The sequence below is a fragment of the Aedes albopictus genome, chromosome 2 (assembly GCF_035046485.1).
Source record: "Aedes albopictus strain Foshan chromosome 2, AalbF5, whole genome shotgun sequence".
In the NCBI taxonomy this organism is placed as follows: domain Eukaryota; kingdom Metazoa; phylum Arthropoda; class Insecta; order Diptera; family Culicidae; genus Aedes; species Aedes albopictus.
In genome coordinates this window covers 280,585,658-280,601,472 of record NC_085137.1, presented here as the reverse complement: position 1 = coordinate 280,601,472, position 15,815 = coordinate 280,585,658, and positions in this window count along the sequence as shown.

Below are 15,815 nucleotides of genomic sequence, written 5' to 3'. Positions count from 1 at the left end.
TTAATTTTTTTGGCTCATTCATCTCACAAACTCATTATCTATCGAGATAGGTATTTGGTTCGACTGATCCAATCACCGTGGGTGCCGGAAAATCCGGATTTCTGGGCCCATGTTTTTATACAAAACAATGCTTGGGATTTTTGGTAGGTTAGTAGCAATATTAGTATCAATCATCCTAAAATTGCTTCAGCATAAAGTATCTGATCAGCCTGGGATCGTAAAACGTGTTGACTTTGAAGCTGCGATTTCAGATCAGATTTCTCGTGGGGCCATGGCCACTTTACGGCAACCTAAGCTCAACAATGTGAGCTTCAATATAGTATAAGGGCATGCTATAGAAAATCTGGATTTTCTGAAAACCATAGTGATCAAATCGTGCCGCCAAATATTTTCTCGATAGATAATGAGCTAAACATTTTTAAAATCGGTGTAAAATTGACTGAGATATGTTCATCTCAGTTTCGTGGCAATCTGGGTACACTGCTGGCATTCCACGAAAAAAAAACAGAAGTCCCTCCCGCTGACCCTCCTCACTTGAAAATTCGGTCAACCCCATTAATAACTATATATTCACGTGTTCTTAGATCTAGCAGAGTTTCAACTTCCTAGTCTCGATAATCATTAAAATTCCGAAAAAGGTACCGGGGTACCCTCTTGGCCACATAAGGGTTAATCTTAGCTCAGATCAATCTTCAGCAACAATCAATATTTGCAGACTAATGCAAAATGGCACAGTCCAAGTGGCCTTAGTCCTAGAACCTTACTATCGTAAGAGGATTTTCTATTATGTTTCCAGTTCAAAACCGAATTAGCGACATTTGTTCTTTGACTTCCGCTGCTTTTGCCTTGCGTTAAACACAATGTCGGAAGTGGGGCGCTGTATAGCGCACCAGGTGTACAATACAGCGCCCCACTTCCGACATTGTGTTTGACGCAAGGCAAAAGCAGCGGAAGTCAAAGAAAAAATGTCGCTAATTCGGTTTTGAACTGGAAACATAATATCTAGGAAACCTTGTGAACCCAGTGTTTGCTACTTCCAGTAAAAATGAAATGGCAAACTTGGGTGTCGTTCCTCGTGCATGTGTGGAGAGGAAGTGTTAGATATAACGCTTTGCTCTAGTAGCATAAGTCAAGAGCTAACCAATGGACTACCCGCTTTGCGCGCAGCCACAGTTGATCAGCAGGAGTAAATCCATTTAATTTTGTATGGCGAAAAGCATCTAAACTTGAATAACTTGAAATAGAAAGCTCTTCCTACAAAAATATTTGGTAGGCATAATAGTGGTTGCCATTGTGCACAACCACGGCCAAATATTTTTTAGAATAATGTGTTCCACTTTGAAGAATTTGCCTTTAGATGGTATTCGCCATACAATATTTTTGCGATTTACTTTTAGGGATCTTTCGCGCATAGAAGCTAGCGCCACATTGGTCGATGCGGAGAGTAGGAAAACAGCCAATGTAGGCATGTTTCAGATGAAGAATTTTTACGTTTTAGAAATCCCTAGTCAACCAACTGAAATCTCTTTACTGATTTCGTTGCGGCCACATTTCATGGATGCTTACCATCCATTGACACTTCAAGTGATTTAGATTATACCGTTGATACTACAACGACCTTCATCATGGAAGCTTTTGAAGAAGCATGCCCTCTACGGTCTGTGCCGTCTGTGCAGACTACAAGAGGAACCCGTTGGTGAAACTCTGATCTGGCCAAACTCAGGAAACAATGTAGAAAGAGTTGAAAACGACGACCTTCGGCTGGTTCGGAAACATTCAGGTTGTCTCGCAAGGCCTACGGGAAAGCTCTCCGGTCTGCTGAACGATCAGACTGGAAAAACCCTTTGCACAAATGTTTTCAGTTTGAACGAACATTTTCCACGAAATTCCCTCCCCGGGAGAAGTGGCCATCTGGATATGTGGAGAGAATTATTTCGGACGGCATCGTATGTTACACTGTAATTAAATTTTAACACCATTATAGGAACCGTGTTGGGTAAGTGTGCCCATCGTTGTAGTAATAAGATACATTCGTTTAAAAAAATGATCGAACCATCATGGAGCATTTAATACGTTAGCGCACGTGACGTTAGTCCGTAGTTTTTTATCCAAATTTGCTTAAAAAAAATACGAAAACCATCGTTTCTCTCTGTTTTTGATCGTAAATCGCTTGCCACAACATTAGGCACACTGTTCCTATTATGAAGGTAAACTTTAATTTTGGTTCCTATTGAAATCATATGGGATACCGCAACATTAGGAGCACTACCGCAAAAATAGGAACACAGCAGCAAAAATACTAAGGAAAATATTTTTTAAAATTTAAAACAATAGGCTCCTAAAGGCCTATCTAATTTTTTGCATAAATCGGTCAAGTATTGGTTAATATGACATATTTACTCATTTTTCATGTATTACTGTCAGGTAAAGCCCATAAAATAACTATTTGAAAAATTGATTATTTCTTAAAACTCCTTGCTCAGCACTCAATTTTGAATAAATTTTGTTTACCATGTATGTCAAACAGTACCATTTCTGGAGCTCGATTTGAATAGGTCGTATGTGCTTTTGTCGATATAAAATTCGATCAGTTTATTTTAGTCATTGTAGCAATATGGCAGATATTTTGCAAACTTTTAATGATGGAACAGAAAGCCTGTTTTGTGAGGATTCTGCTGTATGTATAAACTTTGCTACATTACAACGCTAAAAACTGTTTACCATTATTTTATAGAGCTTGCTGACGTTTATTCACCTTTCTCTTTCAAATATGTACACACTAATATCAGCTCGGTATTTTCCCCATCTTTTTACTGAGTTCTCAACAGCAGATTTAACTCGGTACGCTCGGTTATCTCTTTTGCTGAATACTCTGTAAATGATTTAACGAGTTCTGCAAATGAACTGTCAAAAATTACTGATGAACGGTAAATATCGTTACTGATGGACGGTAAATATTGATTATCGATTATCGAGTGTACCGAGTTAAATCTGCTGTTGAAAACTCAGTAAAAAGATGAAAAAAATACAGAACTCAGCGAAAATTTTACTGAGCTGGAAAATCAGAATCTTAGTGTGTAGGCGGAATAGGATTTGTTGTCATCAGGAAAGGTTTCCCGATGAAAACAAATCCTATCCCGCCTGCATGCTTGAAAGAGAGAGGTGAATAAACGTCAGCAAGCTCTATTTTCGAGTTTATTAGCTATTCTGTCATTGTTTAAGGACAAACGTCATTAAATCCCGCTTCAAAAGTGCATCAGAACTTCAAACGCACAAATCTCAAGAAGCAAGCCTCAAACAACAGTGCATTTGATTATTCTGTTCTTGCTCACTTGTAATAAGCTTAAAATAAGAAGATCGTGCGCTGGTTTCGTTTACAAAGAGATTTGTGCACTCGAAATCGTGAGTAGGTGCCAAAGTCGGCCATTGTGACGGCCATTTTGGGATTCTAACAAGTCTGTCCTTAAGTTCGGGAAAAAAAATCTATTGAGATCAGAATAGCATGCTTCTTCATGTTATACAACAAAATCGGGAAAATATTTTTAACTTTAGGAGCCTATTACCCTATCTATAGGTTGCAAGTGATTTATTACAAAAAAAAACTGAAATAAAAAAAGATATTTTCACATTTTTCCTAGCAAACTCAAATAAAAAACTACCGATTGACGTTTTCAAGCTTTTCATTTTGTTGTATCACAGATGACAGACGTTTATTTAAACATACACAATGTGTGTAAACACTTTCAACTATCATTTCAATAATGGAACCCAACTGGCAATTATTTGGAGATGGCGCAACGATTGAATTCATATCGATTGAGTGCAAATGATAAATGGAAATAATCCCTGTCAGACAGTAATTATTGCAACAATTCGTTGTTTACATGGTGGCAATGAGCAACTTATTTGATTTTTGCTGTTTTTTACACACGTTTTGAGTCAAATTTTGTTCTTGAATAGCATCTGTTATCTGTGGTTGTATTATCAATTTTGATCAATTATTTGATTACAAGTAGCTACTAATAGCACCACTATTAGGACGTTTACCCTATATAATCATTTAGCACCTCGTTTAGCACACCAACCTATTCTAGTCCTAAAAAGAGTACTGAAACAGTTGTCACCTATGCCCATACATACGATATTCTTACTTTTGTAAAAGTTGTTAACTTAATAGCATTTAAATTTTCTTTATGGTCACCGGGTATCTGAAAGACAGCAAACTGTCTAAGGAGAGCTAATAATATCCGATGCAGTTCCACCATTGTTGCTAAAATACAAACGCTACCGCCAACCTATGTTAAAGATTATTTCCTTTCAATCACTTCACATTAGGCACGCACTAGTTGTCAGTTCGATTAGTGTTGCATAAAGTATAATACTTGATTATTAAGTAGAACTGGTGGGTGCGGTATCACGATTATAAATACATTCCTTAAATTTTCAACAGGTGTCCTAGGTACAGAAATAGGCAGTGACTACCATAAAAGCGTAGGCACAATCACAACTAATACATGTATAACTATACTGGTACTATATATCCTTATCCTTGTGGTTATAAATTATGCACACTCCGACTCAATGACCAGTACGAATTATAGAAGTTGAAGGTCAGCTAGCGTGCTTTCTTGATGGATATTCCTTTTTCGCCGATAGAATCATTTTCATGGTCGTTATATGGTAAGTTAGTTCAAGTTCAGATAGAATCCTTGAGTATATACAGGTTGTGCGATAATTCCTCTTCCAAAATACGTTGACGATGCTAACTTAAAACACCATCACCACATGTTTCGCCATCGTGACTGAATAAACAGGAGACTCATGTCGACAGACCAAACTACAAACCACAACTGGTTGTACTACTAGTCTTTGAAATAGCATATTGGGTTCGGGCCCACTTTTTCCGTAAAATAATCCATTCCCGCTAACTACGACACGCGTCCGAAAACGAGCAACACGGTTCAGCACGTAATAGCGAAGTGGGCAGCATTTATGACCGCTTTCTTTGCGCTAGGCGGCACTGGTGGTTTTTCTAGTGCCAATCAAGCAGGTATAAAGGAATCGGACCTTGCAGAACCTTGGATTGGCGGCATTACCTGGTTATATTCTATATGTATATACATACTGTATTCACATGTTCTCGTACGAGGAGCGTCAAGGATTCAGTATGTATCGACTTTAGAGCTTTTAAGATATTACAGTTAAAGCTATTGGAACTTTCTTCCTGTTATAGAGCCACACTACTTATGTGATATTATCGACAACGAGTGAAAAATTGTATTTTGTACATTGCGTTGTCAACAAAGTGGAAAACATGTATTTTACAGCATGAAACAAAAGGCTGGAAAATGTTATCTATGGTTTTATTCTACCGATTTAGAACTTATGCTCTAGAAGTATGAAGGTTTTTGAGTTATAATTCGAAAATAGTCATAGAAATGAAATCAAATTTTTCACTATTTTCTAATCTGTTTTAACCCTCTAATACCCAACCCCGCCTTTAGACGGGGTATAGTTTGAGAATTTTTGTAATTTTTGTTTCGTGGACAATCAATTTTTTTATATTTTTGGGTGATATTTAGGACTGTTTTGTATATCTTAAAATGGTATTTGGTGTCTTCTAAAGCGTATTTACATTTTTCAAAAATCATTGAAAAAATGATGTTTTAGTCACCTTTAAGAAATCATTGATTATTTTGTATTGAATCGCTAAAATTAACATATTTTAGATTTTTCCCAAATCATTCTATCATAGTAGAATAGTTTAAGGGAGTCGAATACACTCTCAAATTACTTTCCTTAAAATTACGCGAAAAATAAAATTTTCATTGAAAAAGTTTTAAAATAAAAATATTTCAACAATAATCCTAAAATCTCAAAATGTTTTCGTCTCAAAAAATCGGTATCCCAGAGAGGCTTCAAGGAAAAATATAAAAGTGTGTGGATGTTCAAAAATAAAAATTAGAAAAATCAAAAACCGAAAATCACAAAATCGAGAATTAAAAAGAATCATCTTCCAAAACATGTTTAAATCGATTTTAGATGACGAAAAATGATATTTAGATCAAAATCAAAAATTTGGGTATTAGAGGGTTAACGGGATTTTTAGTCCTAGTCCAGTTCATTTCTGGACTCACAGTTTCCTTCCCAAGGATGTACTTGAGTGTCGTTATTTCTTGGGAGTGAACGGTATGCGCTTTAATCATCATACCAGGTCCACAGGTTTTCCTCTATTTTTAAATGGGGAATCTAATTAATGAATGGAAGAAATTGAAACATTTAAGTCGGGTACCATACCTGATTCTCCCAAGGATGTTAGGTTTTTTGCATCTCGATAGCGTAGTGCACGTTCAGCGTACCTACCTTGGTCTGTATAGACGCTAACATCCTTTTAGGATTAAACTTGTTATGACCACCCAAAAGGCTTAGGTCATTTTCACAGCAAATTTTCAACTTGAAAAATTCATAACTCTGTTGATTTTTATCCATTCCTAATGAAATTTTGAGACAATATCCAGTTTTTATTCTAGTTTTGATAAAATCGAACAGGAAGTGTAAAACCCAGATAATTCCGGAGTTATTCCGGATTCCCGTGGGGTACCAACGGTATGGCATTTGGGGTATTTCTATCAGAACTATTTTTTTTCTCTATGGAACAACTTTAAAACATTGGCAATAATCGAAACTTTATCGAAGCTGATTCTATAAGTACATTTTCTGAAACCTGAAGTCCTTCTGGATGTTTCTGGGTCCTCTGGAATGCCCCCGGGGGAACCGGTGTCAGGGAACACTTGCATTTTTACTCCAAAACATGCCGTGCGGCAACTCATTCTTCATGATTTTTCGTCATTAGGATTCTTATTGCTATGGAAATGGTCATTGACCGTTTTAGCCACTTCCCGAACGTCCGAGGTGTCCTGGCGGAACATGTAGTAGAGGACACTTGCATTTTTACTCCAAAACATACCGTACGGCAGCCCATTCTTCATGATTTCCCGTATATGTAAAAATGGTTACGACAAGGGTTACGACCATTTTGGCCGGAGTACCCTGGCGGAACCTGTAGTAGAGGACACTTGCATTTTTACTCCAATATATACCGTGCGGCAGCTCATTCTTCATGATTTTCCGTCAATAGGTTTCTGTAAAAATGGCTATTGACCGTTTTGGCCACTACCGGAAACTCCGAGGTGCCCTGGCAGAACCTGTAGTAGAGGATACTTGCATTTTAACTCCAAAATATACCGGGCGGCAGCTGTTCTTCATGATTTCCCGTCAATAGGATTCTTATAGCTGAAAAATGGCTATTGACCGTTTTGGCCACAACCGGAACGTCCGGAGTACCCTGGCGGAACCTGTAGTAGAGGACACTTGCATTTTTACTCCAAAATATACCGTGCGGCAGCTCATTCTTTATGATTTCCCGTCAATAGGATTCTGTAAAAATGGCTATTGACCGTTTTGGCCACTACCGGAAACTCCGAGGTGCCCTGGCAGAACCTGTAGTAGAGGATACTTGCATTTTAACTCCAAAATATACCGGGCGGCAGCTGTTCTTCATGATTTCCCGTCAATAGGATTCTTATAGCTGAAAAATGGCTATTGACCATTTTGGCCACTTCCGGAACATCCGGAGGGCCCTGGCGGAACCTGTTGTAGAGGACACTTGCATTTTTACCACCGACGAACCGACGTGACAGTAGTGGTGATCCAAAACTGCCCCCCCCCCCCTAATTTAACAGTCGACCAGCGAAGCGAGCGATCGCTTCTGTCAAATCAGCGCAGACGCGAACCGTTTCCTATATGAACACACGGGGGTTTGGTGTCGAGCTATCAAATCATCGCGAGCCGTTATAGAGGTGGCTAGTGTTCGGCTATTTTTCATCATGGCGTCGCGGACAACAAATTTGAATTTATTTGTTCTAGCTGTCACGTCGGTTCGTCGGTGTTTTTACTCCAAGCCAAGCCATAGCGTGCGGCAGCTCATTCTCCATGATTTCTCAACGGTAGGATTCTTATAGCTGTAAAAATGACCATTGACCATATTTGCCACTTCCGGAACGTCGGGGATGCCCTGGCGGAACCTGTTGTATAGGACGTACGCACTTATCTAGGAATGCATCCAACAATATCAGCTAGGATTTAGCTAGTCCGTTGTCTAGTGTCGTGCTTTCTCAAAGAGCAAACAGCTCACTGGAAGCATTGAACGTGCCCGAGTCTTTTTTAAGGATTTCTCTTATTATCCCTTCTTCGTGGGTTTATCCAGAACTTTTATAGAAGGTTTCCTTAGGATTCTTTCAGGAAATGCTGCTGTTTTTTTTAACTACGGAGGATGCGACCAGGGATTTCTCCCTCTAAGGATTTCTTAATAAAAGCATCTGTATGGATGGCTTCAGTTATTTTCTCACTCAAACATGTAATCTTGGAAATTCTCTGGTAATTTCTCAACGGTTCCTCTATTAATTTCCTTATATGACTTCGCCTATGTATATTCCTGGTTTTCCTCTGAAAATTGCTACAGGTTTATCTTTTTGAATTGCTTCAGAAATGTCTCTTGAATTCAAATTAGAATTTCTTAAGCCATCTCTGCTGGGATTCCTCCAGAAATTTCTCCCGGTATAGGATGTCCCAGAAAGTATGGGCACAACTTCCTTTAGCGAAAATACAATCATTTTCTTAAAAAACGACAATTTTTATATTTTTGTATTTTTATTCAAAGTATTTTCATTGATACCTGTAAAGAGTTCATACATTAAAAAAGGTTTTTGTTTCCAGAATGTTTAAAATGAAAAAGGAACTCTTAAAACTTCTGCACAAATAACTTTTTTACGGTTTTGCAAAATCCACAAATTCGAAACATTTTTTACGATTTTTTTTTTGCATGATATATTCGAAAACATGTTTCCTCAGATGGCTGATTTGAATTTTTCATAAAAATATGTTTCGCCTGTGCATACGGGTATTTTAAAATTTTGAGAAAACTGGAAAAATCGCCTTTTTTGTTTTTGGATAAGACATGCCCACAGACATTCGAGTTTAAAAACATGTTTTGGCGAGAATAAAAATAATTTATACTACACTTTATAAAGCTAGAGAGGAATTCCACGGAGTCATGTCAGTCGATCCTGAGCGACCATTTCAAAAATATCTGAAACTTTGCACAGTTTTTGAATTTCATCTAAATCCCCATTTTTCGATATTAAACCTCACGACTAACTTTTCAAAAATGTGTATGCGAAAATAGTTCAAAAATATTTTAAAAGCTGTACAGCAAAAACGGATTGTTCGATTATTATGATTTTTTCAGCAAAGTTAGTTAACTAAATGATGTTTCCTTAGAAAATATATACTGTAAAAAATTTCTTTTTTCTTTTACTTTAAAAAAATACGATTTTTTGTCACAAAAACTCTAATCTCAAAACCCTATCTTTTTACCAACGTCATTTTTTTAGGGGAAATGGCCCATTACATCAGCTATCTACCATAAAATTTTGGTGATGGTAAACTGAGTAACAAAAAAGCTATGACTTTTCAAACATTTCACAATTTTTACATTTAGTAACAAAAAAAAATTTTTCTGTGTAAATTATTTCGAGAATTATATTTTGATGCTGATTTTATTGTAAAGGCTACCGCTTAAATTAACCCTCTAATACCCAAATTTTTGATTTTGATCTAAATATCATTTTTCGTCATCTAAAATCGATTTAAACATGTTTTGGAAGATGATTCTTTTCAATTCTCGATTTCGTGAATTTCAGTTTTTGATTTTTCTAATTTTATTTTTGAACATCCCCACACTTTTATATTTTTCCTGGAAGCCAATTTGGGGAACGGATTTTTTTTAGATGAAAACATTTAGAGATTTTATGATTATTGTTGAAATATTTTTATTTAAAATTTTTTTCACATTTCACATTTTTTTCCGTGTAATTTTAAGGAAAATACTTTTAGAGTGTATTCGATTCCCTTAAACTATTAAACAAGGATAGAATGATTTGGGAAAAATTTAAAATATGTTAATTGTAGCGATTCAATACAAAATAAATAATGACTTCTAAAAGGTGACGAAACAAAAATTACAAAAATGCTCAAACTATACCCCGTCTAAAGGCGGGATTGGGTATTAGAGGGTTAAAGAAGTTGTTTTCATGATATTTTTGTTTGATTATTCATAATTACTATAGTATCTATATGAAACATAGACGCGATCCAGTGTTGTGATCAAAAATATTGAGAGTGTCATACTTTTTATTGTACGTGACTGGTGAAAAAATCCCTTGATAGCCCTGCTTGATAGTGTTGAAAAGCTGTTGATTATAAGAAAAATGGAATTAAACTTATTTTTAAGACAAAAGCTGTATAATAATAACTATTTATGTAACGAGTTGCAAAAAGTTGATTTTTTCAGCACGAGTCGTACATTTATCCAACGAGGCTTGCCGAGTTGGATAAATACGAAGAGTGCTGAAAAAATCGAGTTTTGCAACGAGTTCCATACAAAATTTTATGCAATGATTTTTTCATAATGCAACTCATTTGAGTTGCATATTTAATGAACCAGTTCGGAAAAATTGACTATTATGATACCAAACTGAGTTGCATAAAGCATAAACTATAATACTGAAATGCATAAAAGTTTTATATACGCGTATACGTCTAGTTTATCTGCAAAAAAAATACCTCTTAGAGAACAGACTTTATGATCGGAAGAATGCGAGTAACTTCAACAACAACAAATGCATGAGAGGTACATACCACAGACAAATAGACGAAACGCCTAGAAAATTTTTCGTGAAAATCCATCGCCTAGATCACACTACCTGGTGGAAATGTTTCACGAAACACTGCGTTGTGCAATATCGTCATCAGAAGGCGCTAGGCTCTTCTGGTTATGAAAGCCACAACCAAGATTCAAAATGATCGTTAAAGGCGTGGTCAATGAAAATTTCGTCGGTGTTACGTTTGTTTGTCTCTATACATACCATGACAATGCTCACGAAAAAGCAAAAAGAATACTACCGCTATGGATATTAAAGATTTTATAGTATTTTTTTTTCTTCAGCCAAGCAAACAACACCAAACTAGTCAATTAAAGCTAATAAGTGATTTTGTTTATTATAATCTAACGAATAACATGAACAGTCGCTTTCTCAAAGGTCTTCAACTCAACGCTCTCTTGTAGACCGTTTGATGAAAAAAAATGTTCAAAAGAGTTACGAAATCTCACCGAAAGCACCATAGATAAACTGAAAGAGACTGGTATGCCCAAATGTCCACATTGAATACAAATTAACGCATTTGCACGTCCTTTGACAAACGAGCCATCTGTATATAATCGGTGAAGCAGGGTGCAGGAAGTTCGAAAACGACAACAACTGAGAAATTGCCAGAAGTGCTAAGTGCAGAGAGTCATGCCACCGTACCATCAGCGACATCTATTTAAACAATTTAATCACGCCCCTTCTCAAAAATGCTTTGAAATATTCTGCAACATCTATACCCATTTTAATATTTTTAACGTTTCAAAACACGCTTTCAACATTCATCTTGAAGAAGAGGGAAAACACTTGTCCTCAAATGTAACAGCAAATTAATGAATAAACGACTAATGCGCGGAGGGCGTGATAAAATCGGAACATTACTGTACATATAATATACATAATACATAATAAAAACAGCTTGTTTTACTCACGCAAGGCCATTAACAATAAAATCAGCATCAAATTGCGATTTCTGCCCGAAATAATTTACACTGAAAAAAAAAAATTTATTACTAAATTTGAAAATTGTGAAATGTTTGAATGGACTACCCGCTTTGCGCGCAGCCACAGTTGATCAGCAGGAGTAAATTAATTTAATTTTGTATGGCGAAATGCATCTAAACTTGAATTACTTGAAATACAAAGCTTTTCCCGAAAAAATATTTGGTAGGCATAATAGTGGTCACCATTGTGCACAACCACTACCAAATATTTTTTCGAATAATGTGTTCTACTTTGAAGAATTTGCCTTTAGATGGTATTCGCCATACAATATTTTTGCGATTTACTTTTAGCGATTTTTCGCGCATAAAAGCTAGCGCCACATTGATCGATGCGGAGAGTAGGAAAACAGCCGATGTAGTTAATTCATTGTCATAACTTTTTTGTTTATTAGTTTACCATCACCAAATTTTTATGGTAGATTGCTAATACAATGGACCGTTTTCCCTAAAAAATAACGTTCGTAAAAAGATAGGGTTTTGAGATATTTGAGTTTTTGTGACAAAAATGAAATTTTTTAATGTTAAAAAAGATTTTTTTTTCACTGTGTATATTTTCTTAGGAATCACTATTTAATTATCTAACTTTGCTGAAAAAATCATAGCAATCGAACAAACCATTTTGGCTGTGCAGATTTTTGAATATTTTTGAACCATTTTCACATACATCCTTTTGAAAAGTTAGTCGTGATTCAAAATAAAAATTTGATATTGAAAAATGGCGATTTAGATGGAACTGAAAAACTGTGCAAAGTTTCAGTTCAATAGAAAATCATGAATAAAAAAATTTCCTTAATTTTGATGCTGTTGCTTGGAATCGCTCTAGAGCATTTATTTTACTTATAGTGAAGTTGAATTGTAAATTTCTGCATGCTTTAATAAATATTCAGAAGCTTGTTTGCAACTATCAGAAATACGGGTTTTCATAAATATCGATTTTGGTGTTTAAATTATTTTTCATGTTCAAAAATACATGTTTTCAATTCAAACTAAGGGTGGTATAATAGATACGCCTGTAGAAATACACGGATATATTTTTTGAAATTTTTATCGAGCCTTATTTCATGCGTAGAAAACAATTTGTTAAGCGATGTTATTGAAAAATATAGCAATTTGTGCAGAAGCTTTAAAAGGTATTTTAGAAAATGCTCCACGACATCCAAACTAAGTGTAAAATGCAAATTTTGATGATTAGCATTTGATGTTAATATATTAAGGCGGGATATGTGTGAAAATAAAATTTGTTGATGCATCCATTCCCAAACGACAAAGCTGCAAAGTTGTGCCCATACTTTCTGGGACACCCTATATTAACCCAAAGCTTTTTCAGGGATTCTTCCGTGGATTTCTTCGAAGATTGCGATAGGGATGCATTCAGAAAATGTAATTTCTCCAGTTAATGGACTACCCGCTTGGCGCACACCCACAGTTGATCAGCAGGAGTAAATCCATTTAATTTTGTATGGTGAAAAGCATCTAAACTTGAATTACTTGAAATAGAAAGCTTTTACTGAAAAAATATTTGGCAGGCTCAATAGTAGTCACAATTATGCACAACCACTACCAAATATTTTTTCGAATAATGTTTAATTCCACTTTGAAGAATTTGCCTTTAGATGGAATTCGTCATATAATATTTTTGCGATTTACTTTTAGCGATTTTTCGCGCATAGACGATAGCGCCACATTGGTCGATGCGGAGAATAGGAAAACAGCCGATGTAGTTAATTCATTGACACCCACATAAGTTATGCTGAAAAGTCTGATATATTGTGCACATTCATATGTATATATTTAGCAATATATGACTCTATTAGAACAGTGTTGCCATCTAAAAGTGTAAATAATAACAACCGAAGCTATCACTGGTTAGCTTTTGTTGTCCTTTCAAACTGCGAAACATGGATTATATATGTTTTGTTATTTTTTCCATTTTGCCAAAATTATCAGCAATGAATGAATGAATTAACTACATCGGCTGTTTTCCTACTCTCCGCATCGACCAATGTGGCGCTAGCTTCTATGCGCGAAAAATCGCTAAAAGTAAATCGCAAAAATATTGTAGGGCGAATACAATCTAAAGGCAAATTTCTCGAAGTGGAACACATTATTCGAAAAAATATTTGGTAGTGGTTGTGCACAATGGTGACCACTATTAAGGCTACCAAATATTTTTTCGGGAAAAGTTTTCTATTTCAAGTAATTCGAGTTTAGATGCATTTCGCCATACAAAATTAAATGAATTACCTACATCGGCTGTTTTCCTACTCTCCGCATCGACCAATGTGGCGCTAGCTTCTATGCGCGAAAAATCGCTAAAAGTAAATCGCAAAAATATTGTATGGCGAATAGCATCTAAAGGCAAATTCTTCAAAGTAGAACACATTATTTGAAAAAATATTTGGTAGTGGTTGTGCACAATGGTGACCACTATGAAGCCTACCAAATATTTTTTCGGGGAAAGCTTTCTATTTCAAGTAATTCAAGTTTAGATGCTTTTCACCATACAAAATAAAATGGATTTACTCCTGCTGATCAACTGTGGGTGTGCGCCAAGCGGGTAGTCTATTAACTACATCGGCTGTTTTCCTACTCTCCGCATCGATCAATGTGGCGCTAGCTTCTATGCGCGAAAAATCGCTAAAAGTAAATCGCAAAAATATTGTATGGCGAATAGCATCTAAAAGCAAATTTATCGAAGTGGAATACATTATTCGAAAAAATATTTGGTAGTGGTTGTGCACAATGGTGACCACTATTAAGCCTACCAAATATTTTTTCGGGAAAAGCTTTGTATTTCAAGTAATTCAAGTTTAGATGCATTTCGCCATACAAAATTAAATTGATTTACTTCTGCTGATCAACTGTGGCTGCGCGCAAAGCGGGTAGTCCATTAACTACATCGGCAGTTTTCCTACTCTCCGCATCGACCAATGTGGCCCGCTTTGCGCGCAGCCACAGTTGATCGGCAGGAGTAAATGAATTTAATTTTGTATGGCGAAATGCATCTAAACTCGAATTACTTGAAATAGAAAGCTTTTCCCGAAAAAATATTTGGTAGCCTTAATAGTGGTCACCATTGTGCACAATCACTACCAAATATTTTTTTCGAATAATGTGTTACACTTCGAGAAATTTGCCTTTAGATTGTATTCGCCACACAATATTTTTGCGATTTACTTTTAGTGATTTTTCGCGCATAGTCGATGCGGAGAATAGGAAAACAGCCGATGTAGTTAATGGACTACCCGCTTTGCGCGCAGCCACAGTTGATCAGCAGGAGTAAATCAATTTAATTTTGTATGGCGAAATGCATCTAAACTCGAATTACTTGAAATAGAAAGCTTTTCCCGAAAAAATATTTGGTAGCCTTAATAGTGGTCACCATTGTGCACAACCACTACCAAATATTTTTTCAAATAATGTGTTCCACTTCGAGAAATTTGCCTTTAGATTGTATTCGCCATACAATATTTTTGCGATTTACTTTTAGCGATTTTTCGCGCATAGAAGCTAGCGCCACATTGGTCGATGCGGAGAGTAGGAAAACAGCCGATGTAGTTAATTCATTCATTTAAGGCGCATTTTTCCGTGACGATCCTTTTAATATGCAGCTAGGTCACAAGGTCCAAATAAAGAAGGCACATAGGATTTTTTGACGCATCAAAACTATTGGACGTTATTTCGCATAAAAATCTGCCATGGTGGCCGAGACATTATGGTCAGGATCCGTTTTATACCTATGGGAATTCTATGTTGTAAAATAATGACGAGCAAGCTTCTGCATAGTATGTTCTGGAGTAAAAATTTAAGTATCCACTACAACAGGTTCAATCAGGACAACCGCGGAGTGTCGGAAGTGATCACAGTTCAATTATTGTCTATCCGGTTGGAATCAAGACCGACATTCAATCAAAAATTGCCGTTTTCTTGGTCCACAAGTGTTGCAACTGTTTCGCATCTAGTGCGCTGTGTTGCTGATAACAACGGGAAGGATGCGCACTACTTTTGACATGATTAAAAAACGTCGCGAGTTGAGTCGCGTCGCGAT